This window comes from Triticum urartu, chromosome 4A (genome assembly GCF_056163025.1).
Source record: "Triticum urartu cultivar PI428250 chromosome 4A, HENAU_Tu73, whole genome shotgun sequence".
Classification (NCBI taxonomy): domain Eukaryota; kingdom Viridiplantae; phylum Streptophyta; class Magnoliopsida; order Poales; family Poaceae; genus Triticum; species Triticum urartu.
The window spans coordinates 129,830,907-129,841,662 of NC_141876.1; the positions used below are offsets into that span (position 1 = coordinate 129,830,907).

The following is a 10,756-nucleotide window of genomic DNA, read 5'->3' on the forward strand; positions in this document are numbered from 1 at the left end:
CCTGGGGAGTTTTGTTTGCAATTATTTTGATTTGATTTGAGCATGGGACTGGGCATCCCGGTTACCAGCCATTTTCTCATGAATGATGAGCGGAGTCCACTCATCGTGAGAATAACCCACCTAGCATGGAAGATATAGACAGCCCTAGTTGATACATGAGCTATTCGAGCATACAAAACATAATTTCATTTGAAGGTTTAGAGTTTGGCACATACAAATTTACTTGGAACGGCGGGTAAATACATATAGGAAGGTATGGTGGACTCATATGGAATAACTTTGGGGTTTATGGAAGTGGATGCACAAGCAGTATTCCCGCTTAGTACAAGTGAAGGCTAGAAAGAGACTAGGAAGCGACCAACTAGAGAGTGACAACAATCATGGACATGCATTAAGATTAATCAACAATGAGTGCAAGCATGAGTAGGATATAAATCACCATGAACATAAATATCGTGGAGGCTATGTTAATTTTGTTTCAACTACATGCGTGAACATGTGCCAAGTCAAGCCACTCGAATCGTTCAAAGGAGGATACCACCCTATCATACCACATCACAACCATTTTAATAGCATGTTGGCACACAAGGTAAACCATTATAAACTCCTAGCTAATTAAGCATGGCATGGGCAACTATAATATCTAATTGTCATTGCAAACATGTTTCATTCATAATAGGCTGAATCAGGAACGATGAACTAATCATATTTACAAAAACAAGATAGGTCGAGTTCATACCAGCTTATCTCATCTCATTCAGTCCATCATATATCGTAATTATTGCCTTTCACTCGCACGACCGAACGGTGTGGATAATAATAATAGTGTACGTGCATTGGACTAAGCTGGAATCGGCAAGCATTTTATACAAGGGAGTGATACGTCTCCAATGTATCTATATTTTTTATTGTTCCATGCTATTATATTATCTATTTTGGATGTTAATGGTCTTATTTTTACACTTTTATATTATTTTTGGGACTAACCTATTAACTGGAGGCCCGGCCCAAATTATTGTTTTTTGCCTATTTTAGAGTTTCGCCGGAAAAATATCAAACGGAGTCCAAACGGAATGAAACCTTCGGGCGCGTTATTTTTGGAACAAACGTGATCCAGGAGACTTGGAGTGGATGTCAAGAAACAATCGAGGAGGCCACGAGGCAGGGGGCGCACCCACCCCCTGGACGCGCCCTCCACCCTCATGGGCCCCTTGTTGCTCCACCGACCTACTTCTTCCTCTTATATATATCCATATACCCCGCAAACATCCAGGACCACCACGAAAACCTAATTCCATCGCCGCAACCTTTTGTACCCAAGAGATCCCATCTTGGGGCCTTTTCCGGAGCTCTGCCGGAGGGGGCATTGATCATGGAGGGCCTCTACATCAACTCCATGGCCCCTCCGATGATGTGTGAGTAGTTTACTTCAGACCTTCGGGTCCATAGCTAGTAGCTAGATGGCTTCTTCTCTCTCTTTGGATCTCAATACAAAGTTCTCCTCGATTCTCTTGGAGATCTATTCAATGTAATCTTCTTTTGCGGTGTGTTTGTCGAGATCCGATGAATTGTGGGTTTATGATCCAGATTATCTATGAACTATATTTGAATCTTCTCTGAATTCTTTTATGTATGATTGGTTTATCTTTGCAAGTCTCTTTGAAGTATCAGTTTGGTATGGCCTACTAGATTGATCTTTCTTGCAATGGGGAAGTGCTTAGCTTTGCGTTCAATCTTGCGGTGCTCGATCCCAGTGACAGAAAGGGAAACGACACGTATTGTATTGTTGCCATCGAGGATAAAAAGATGGGGTTTATATCATATTGCATGAGTTTATCCCTCTACATCATGTCATCTTGCTTAAGGTGTTACTATGTTCTTATGAACTTAATACTCTAGATGCATGCTGGATAGCGGTCGATGTGTGGAGTAATAGTAGTAGATGCAGAATCGTTTCGGTCTACTTGTCACGGACGTGATGCCTATATACATGATCATGCCTAGATATTCTCATAATTATTCGCTTTTCTATCAATTTCTCGACAGTAATTTGTTCACCCACCATAATACTTATGCTATCTTGAGAGAAGACACTAGTGAAACCTATGGCCCCCGGGTCTATTCTCCATCATACAAGTTTCCAATCTATTTTATTTTGCAATCTTTACTTTCAATCTATATCATAAAAATACCAAAAATATTTATCTTATTATTATCATCTCTATCAGATCTCACTCTTGCAAGTGGCTATGAAGGGATTGACAACCCCTTTATCGCGTTGGTTGCGAGGTTCTTATTTGTGTGTAGGTACGAGGTGACTCGCGCGTGGTCTCCTACTGGATTGATACCTTGGTTCTCGAAAACTGAGGGAAATACTTACGCTGCTTTACTGCACCACCCTTTCCTCTTCAAGGGAAGACCAACGCAGTGCTCAAGAGGTAGCAAGAAGGATTTCTGGCGCCGTTGCCAGGGAGATCTACGCCAAGTCAAGACATACCAAGTACCCATCACAACTCTTATCCTTCGCATTACATTATTTGCCATTTGCCTCTCGTTTTCCTCTCCCCCACTTCACCCTTGCCGTTTTATTCGCCCTCTCTTTTCCGCTCGCCTTTTTTCGCTTGCCTTGTCGTTATGGCTAGTCCTTTATCTACTCCCTTCTCTCCCGAGAATGAAGTTCTTAATTTTAAACAAAGGGAGGGAGAAAATCTAAAAGATGCTTGGTATAGAATTTGCAATACGCAAAATAGATCTACTAGGAAGCAATCTACTTCTGTTCTTCTTCGCAATTTTTATGTAGGCATCACACCTTGGAATAGATATATTCTTGATACCATTACCGGAGGAAATTTCTTGGGTAGGCATACTTTTGATTCTTATAATGCTATGATAGATTTGTTTGGCCCACCACCTCTTTTGGTTAATGGAACTACTTTAACTTTGGAACATGTGATGCAAAGGCTTGAAATTATTGAAAATAAAGTTGCTACCATAGAGTTGATTGAAAATTTGGATAGAAAGATCCACAACCAAGTTACCCAATAGGGATCTAAGGTAGGAGTGGCTCTTAAATTTTTTAAAGAAAAGGAACCTATGGTTAATGAAAAGATAGATCAAGATTCCACTAGAATTGATAAAATTGAGGATATTATTACCAACCTAGGATCTGCCTTTTCTTCCGTGAAAAACACTCCTTCTAATGCTAAGATTGCCAAATTGATGTATGTTCCTAAAATTAAGGGTGAAACTTCTAGTAAGGGAAATGCGGACCTCAAATCCATAAGTGTTCACCCCAACGCTATCCTTAAGGAACCTTTTGCTACAAATGTTTTTCTTGATTTTGTGCCTAGGATTTTGATTATTAATAAAAATAAAGAGACTCCTAGGGGTTATAGGTGTCTTATTGAAGAATTGACTACCAAACATGGCAATACCTAGATCTATCCTTGCTTTTATGCCTAGCTAGGGGCGTTAAACGATAGCGCTTGTTGGGAGGCAACCCAATTTTATTTTTATTCCTTGATTTTTGCTCCTGTTTAGTAATAAATAATTTATATAGCCTCTGTTTTGGTTGTTTTTTTGTGTTTAGTTAGTGTTTGTGCCAAGTAGAACCGTTGAGAAGACTTGGGGAAAGTCTTTTTCATCCTGCTGTCAAAAACAGAAACTTTAGCGCTCACGAGAATTGCTGCCATTTTTTATTGGAGAGTGTTATTTAGTTAATTTTTTTGCATATGATTAATAGATAAATTACTCACGTCCAGCAATTTATTTTAGAATTTTTGGGGTTCCAGAAGTTTGCGTTAGTTACAGATTACTACAGACTGTTCTGTTTTTGACAGATTCTGTTTTTTGTGTGTTGTTTGCTTATTTTAATGAATCTATGGCTAGTAAAAGAGTTTATAGAACCATAGAGAAGTTGGAAAACAGTAGGTTTAACACCAATATAAATAAATAGTGAGTTCATTACAGTACCTTGAAGTGGCGTTTTGTTTTCTTTCGCTAATGGAGCTCACGAGATTCTTTTGTTAAGTTTTGTGTTGTGAAGTTTTCAAGTTTTGGGTAAAGATTTGATGGATTATGGAACAAGGAGTGGCAAGAGCCTAAGCTTGGGGATGCCCATCGCACCCCAAGGTAAAATACAAGGACACCAAAAAGCCAAAGCTTGGGGATGCCCCGGAAGGCATCCCCTCATTTGTCTTCGTTCATCGGTAACTTTACTGGGAGCTATATTTTTATTCGCCACATGATATGTGTTTTGCTTGGAGCGTCTTGTATGATTTGAGTCTTTTCTTTTGAGCTTACCACAATCATTCTTGTTGTACACACCTTTTGAGAGGGACACACATGAATTAGAATTTATTAGAATACTCTATGTGCTTCACTTATATCTTTTGAGCTATATAGTTTTTCCTCTAGTGCTTCACTTATATCTTTTAGAGCACGGTTGTTGGTGTAAAAAAATAGGGGCGCATCTTTGTACCCCTTTTCCCTGTGCATGGGCAGTCAGAGTCGCGCCCACGGCCACACCAAGCAGAACAAGGGAGGTGAGCCAAGGTAAGATCGAAGCCCAAGACAATCAAAGCAACGCCAAGGCCAAGACCACAAAGAGCAGAGGGACGAAGCAAGTTCCCCCGGCAAGACCCTTGCCGGGTGGCCTCAGCGGCCCCGGCAAGACTCTTGCCGGGACAGCTCTCCCCACACCAACAGAGCGAGCCACCCTTGAGCCCACGGCCCCAGTACCATCATCAGCGTGGGGCCAGGGCTCGGGAAGGCACCCCTGTGGTGGCATGAAGATCTTTGTGAAGACATATTCAAGATCAGATTAGAAGACGACGATTCTAGGCAAGATCCTTGCCAAGGAAGGCCACCAGACCCCCGGCAAGATCCTTGCCGGGGACGACAACATGCCACGGCGAGACCCTTGCCGGGCCACCCGGCAAGGCCCTCGTCAAAGACGTCGGCAAGGCCACCGCCAAGCCCACGTCAACCAAGCTTCCACCGCCGTTCACATGCAGCTGCCAGCCCAACCAGCCGGGCGGGCACCTGCGCGGCAACATGCAGCTCCCAGGCCAACTCATCAAGCGCCTGCGTGGCGGCATGCATATCTTCGTGAAGGCTCCACCACCGCGCCAACTCAGCTGCCTGCCTGCCTACATGGCACCGCACGCGTCCCTGGCCGAGGCACGTGTCAAAGCGAGGAGGAGCTGCGACGGACGGGACGGGCCTCGCCCCCGTCCCCGATAAAGTAAGAGGACACCTAAGTGATGCATTAAATGCATCTTGTCCTCTAATACGAGGGATAACCTCGTGCCACTGTAGACCTTTCCACCTCCTGTGTGCCACTGTGGCAACCCCTTTTTTCCTATAAAAGGAGGCCCGAGGCAATGAGGAGAGGGATTCGGCTCTTTCGAACGATACGCTGACCACAGCTAGTTCGAGAGCTCAAGAACTCTCAGAAATACACCCACCAAAGCAGGACTAGGGTTTTACGCATCCTCGTGGCCCGAACCTGGGTAAACGATCCTTGTGCTGTCTACTAGCCCTACTCTCCTTGCAACCCTGCGCCCCGGCAACCGTAGTAGGGATTCTTGTGATCCCATAGGTGTCGTTCCACACCGACATCCTTGGCGCGCCAGGTAGGGGTGCGCGATTGTGAGAATCTTGTCTAGTAGTTAGCCTAGGAGTTCTTCACCGCCATGGCCCCTAAGAAGAGGACGGCCACGGCGGTCGGTTCATTGGGAGCCGAACGACCCGTGCCGGTGCGGACGAGCAGCGAACCGGTCGTAGACAGGACCCGGGCCGCGGCCCGCGAGCACCAGCATCGCCCGGGCAGTTGGAGCCTGGCGAGCGGCGTCGTTCGCGCGCCATACGACCAGCCACACAATGACGGACCCTAGGACGGAGCTGGGGCCCCCGCAGGTGGCACGGGGCCCTCCAGGGGCGTCGTTGTGCCGACTCCGGGCGGCGCGGTGACCTCCAGGACGCCTACACCGGCGACCACCACGCGTTCTTCCCATGGTGTGTGCGCCGAGCAGCGTCACCACGATGGTGACCCTGGGAACCGCCGTGGGAAGAGCCCTGTGCGTCATCGGCAAGATGAGGGGGTTCAGCACGCTCACCGAAGCGCTGACGAAAATGGCGCGCAGCCGCTGGGTCGTGACGGAGCTCCTTCTAACGTAGTTAGAATTCAAAGCGCGCCGCGATCCACGCAGCTGTCGCCACCGCCCACGCCAGCGGAAGCTTTGGCACGCACACAACTGCTCCTCGACTTCCCTCCTGCTGCAGAGAAGCTCGACAAGTGGAGGGCCACCATCCGGAGCCTCGTCGCTGTCGCAAACAAAGATGATCCGTGACCGGCAGGGCCCTCGGGCCGGCGCTCCACCGAGCCACCACATGCTGGCGCTGGGAGAACCGGGGGAGCTACGGCCATGGTGCACTCTCCTCCTCCTCGCCAGCCGCCGCGGGCGTCGGCCCATCGCGATGACGCTTGTGATAACATCTCCATAGCGTCGTCCGACCCGTGGACCCTCCGCGACCAGCGCCAGGTCCTTCAGGAGCGAGCTCACGAAGACGCTCGAACCACTGTCGAGCGCCAGCGCGAAACACGCCGCCAGTCGGACAAGCGGGTGGGACCCGCTATGGACCACCCGACACCGGGGGGCCTGGCGGCCTACCTTACGAGGTGGGCTGCCCGGCTTTTACCCGTGAGCTGAGGCAGTTCCAGTGGCCGTCCCACTGCATGTTCAAGCCCGACGTCGACGAGAAGTACACTGGCAAGACCCACCCGTCCGAGTTCCTCAGCATCTACACCATCGTGATGCGGGCCGCTGGGGCTCGCGACGACAAGGTGCTTGCCAACTATTTCTCGCTGGCGCTCAAGCCCAATGTGATGTCTTGGTTGATGCACTTGCCGGCGGATTCCATTTCTTCCTGGTCAGATATGTGCCATGAGTTCGTTGGCGCCTTCATAGGAGGCCACCAAGCTCATGGCCAGGCCAGTGATCTGTATATCATTCCCTAGAAGGAAGGGGAGACCCTGCGCAAGTACATCCAGAGATTCAGCCGGGTGCAGTACAACATCCCCGACGTTCATCCCGCTGCTGTGATTAGCGTGTTCCACCAGAACGTATGCAATTGCAAGATGCGCGAGGAGCTGGCGATGACCAAGGTTAAGGATGTGGCCGAGCTCTACGTTCTGGCTGATAGGTGCGCCCGGGCTGAAGAGGGAAGGAAGTACCCCGGCGAAGACGCCGGCGCGGAAACCGACTCTACTGATGAAGACGCCACCACCCCGACGAAGAAGAGTCGGCGTCGCAACAGGAAACGCAAAGGCAAGGCAGTGCTTGCTGTTGAGGGATCTGACGATACCGGTGCCGGCAAGAAGGTCAAGGCAGACGCCCCCGGCAAGGACATTACCGGGTGCGCCACCTGCCGGGCCCTGGCGGCTACCGACAAGCCAGGAAGCTCCGGCAAGCAATACTACAAGATCCACTGCACCAAGGGCCACGACCTCCAGAACTGCCGACAAGTCAAGCTGCTTGCTGAGAAGCAAAAGGCTGAGTACGAAAGGCGGGACAAGGAGAAGGACCAGGACGGTGCTGAGGGATCCAACAAGAAGCGTGGCAGCCAAGGAGGCCGCCCCGGCAAGGACAACCAGCAAGAGAGGCCCGCCCGGGGCCGCGACAAGAAACAAGAAGACGACGATCACGACGAGGGCGGCGAGTCTGGTGAGCAAGGGTTCCAGAAGGCTACGGAGGCCATGTGCGTCGATGGCGGTGCCTCACTGCATACCTCTCACCGCCAGCTCAAGCAGTGGGCGCGTGAGATTACAGAAGCAGAGTCGTCGTTCGACGCTCAGAAGCCACTGAAGTGGTCCAGCACGCCCCTCATCTTTGACGCCGAGGACCACCCTGACCGCACTACCGTGGTCGGGTGTTTGCCATTGTTGGTCTTGCCAACAATACGCAACCTCAGGGTGAACAAGATGTTGGTTGACGGCGGGGCCGGCCTGAACCTGATCTCGCCTGTCGTGATCAAAAGGTTGCAAATCCCTGATGGAGACCTCGAGGAAATGGGCACGTTTCAAGGGGTAAATCCGGGGAGGAGCCAACCGAAGGGAAAGGTCACACTGCCCGTGACATTTGGAGGAGAGTTAAACTACAGGACGGAGAGGATCGTCTTCGACGTGGCCGAGATCCCCTTACCCTACAACGGGATCCTCGGCCGCCCGACATTGGCCAAGTTCATGGTGGCGTCACACTACACCTACAACATGCTAAAGATGCCCGGGCCGTTGACCATCATCTCTGTCCCCTCCGACAAGAAGGATGCGCTGATCTGCGCCAACCAACTCTACCAGGAAGCAGTTGCAGCAGCTGCCTTCAAGGCACCTGCTCCTGCCGCTGACGGCCCGGGAGGGAAAAAAGGAGCCCGGCAAGACCTCTCACACCCACTCCGGCAAGCGCACCTCCTCGGAGTGTTGTGCTACCATTGAGGACGTGCCAGAGAGCTCTACCGACAAGAGCAAGAGATCCAGAGCCGAGCCACCGTAGACCAAGAAGGTGCCCGTCGGGGAGGATGGCACGGGAGGGGCCTTCATCATAGGCTCCACCCTCGACAGCAAATAGGAAGGCGTGCTCGTCACCTTCCTGCAGGAAAATCGAGTTGCCGGCGGTTCTTTGGTCGATCTGGATGACGCCAAATCGAGCCACCGGCCAGACGCCTTTTGCCCTGGTATACGGGGCAGAAGCAGTTCTCCCCACGGAACTCATATACGGGTCACCTCGAGTGCTCGCTTATGATGAGCTTGAGCAAGAGCCGTTGCGCCAAGATGACGCGACACTCCTTGAGGAAGATCGTCTTCGGGCGGCTGTGAGAGTAGCGCGCTACCAGCAAGCCTTGCGCCGCTATCATAGCCGCAAGGTTCATGCCCGAAGCCTTGAGGAAGGTGACCTTGTTCTTCGACGCATTCAGTCGGCCAAGAATTCCAACAAGTTTACACCAAAGTGGGAAGGCCCTTATTGGGTAATGCGAGTCACCAGGCCTGGCGCAGTCCGCCTGGAGACCGAAGATGCCGTCCCAGTGAGCAACTCCTGGAACATCGAGCATCTTCGCAAGTTTTACCCGTAAGGCGCGGCTTGCCGGGCCTCCCGGCAAGCCACCTTTTGTACAAGCTTTGCCGACAAGGCATGTGCCCCTTTGTACAAAGCCAGGCGTAGACCCTGAGCATAAATAAATGAAGCGCTGGCGCCCTAAGTTATAGCATGCATGCTAGGTCGAGTCTCTTCCTTGGTTAGGGTTGATAGTGCTTAGCGGCGACTAACCCCTAGCCTAGAGGTCGAGTGCGCGTCTGTCTGTTCCTTTTCTATCCTCCTTTGGTTCGTAGGGCACATGAGCACTTCTGCTGAGCTACTCAGAAAGAAGGAAACGGACCAGCGCCCGCAGGCTTACAAACTAAAAAAGAGATAAGATGCCCGTAATCCCTTTCTTGTCCCTCTCCTCAGGAGGCGGGTCAAGGAGGCGAAAGGGCAAAAGGGGCGCCTAGGCGAGCTACGAGCAGCAGAAAGCACCAAGAGAACATCTCGGTGGCCACCCACGGGCGGGCCGGTGATGACGGTGCCGGGAAAGGAGCTGGAAGATGAGGCGGCAGGACCGACAATACGCGATGAAGGCGTCTGTGCCCGCGTACTCCGAGTTGACGGCCTTGCCGCCTGCCCTCTTCCTCTTCCGCAGCCTCCCGACGCCAGCCGCCCAAGGAGACAGCCCCGCAAGGTTCAAGGAGCTGGACCTGCCCCCGGCCAGCTTCTGCCGGAGGAGCGGCCAGGTGCAGATGCTGCTGCTGCCGCACCCGCCCAGGCGCAGGGCGTCCGACGCCTAGTCGGACTCGTCCTCACTGTCCGCCCCGTTGTCCTCCTCGTCGCTCTTGCTTGAGGACGAGCTTCCATCATCAGAATCTCCATCAGAGGAACTCTCCATGCAGCATTTTAGACGAGTTCCCAAGTCTCCGAAGACCTTGATGGAGAGCGGGCCATTCTCCATTAACTTGAAGTAGAGGACGAGCCCCGCCGTCAGGCTGTGGATGCGGGCAAACGTCTTCCATCCACGGCGGAGATACATAACTCGAGGAGCCGGGAAGTCGACGTCGACCCGCGTGCCCCCGTTCCCGCAGCCCCTCATGTGCAACCTGAGGGTCTGGGGCGGGGCACGCTCCATCACCCGAGAGAACGGAGTGGGGAGACGAAGACGACGACGCGGGGGCCGGCGGAGCCTGATGAAGAACTCGCAAGGCTGGTCTTCAACATGGCCCTCCATCGGGAAGGGCATCATTGGCAGGGGCGAGGCCGGCGCGTCGCCCCGTCCTCCTCTTCCCCGAGCGCTACGGCCTCTGCCCTAGCCTCGCCTGCGGCCTCGCCCCCTCCCCCTTCCCCTTGCGGTCGGTTCCACCACCACGGGTTCAGGAGCGGGAGGGACGCGCTATCGAGCGGCGACCCTCGCCGCCACCGTCGAAGGACCAGGATTCCCTTTCTCCATGGCGGGTGAGAGGAAGGAGCAGAAGCAGAGGGAGATAGAAGATGGAAGAATGCGGAGTGCCATTCCCCCCCCCCTTCCTCCTCTTTATAAAGGAACGGGGTTGAGGCTCGGCCGCCCCACTCGGCCAATCCCGACACCGGAGGCGCGGGGAATCAGGACCGACCCGCCGCCCCAACCAGCGGCGGCCCGGTTTCTCGCCTCCACCGTTTGCCACCACAACGCATAA

General features: G+C 52.1%; 1 pseudogene; it reads left to right on the forward strand.

The window, feature by feature from the left end:
• The first annotated feature begins 7,759 nt into the window (after positions 1–7,759).
• Positions 7,760–8,627, forward strand: LOC147975103 (uncharacterized; annotated as a pseudogene).
• Positions 8,628–10,756: the final 2,129 nt, after the last annotated feature.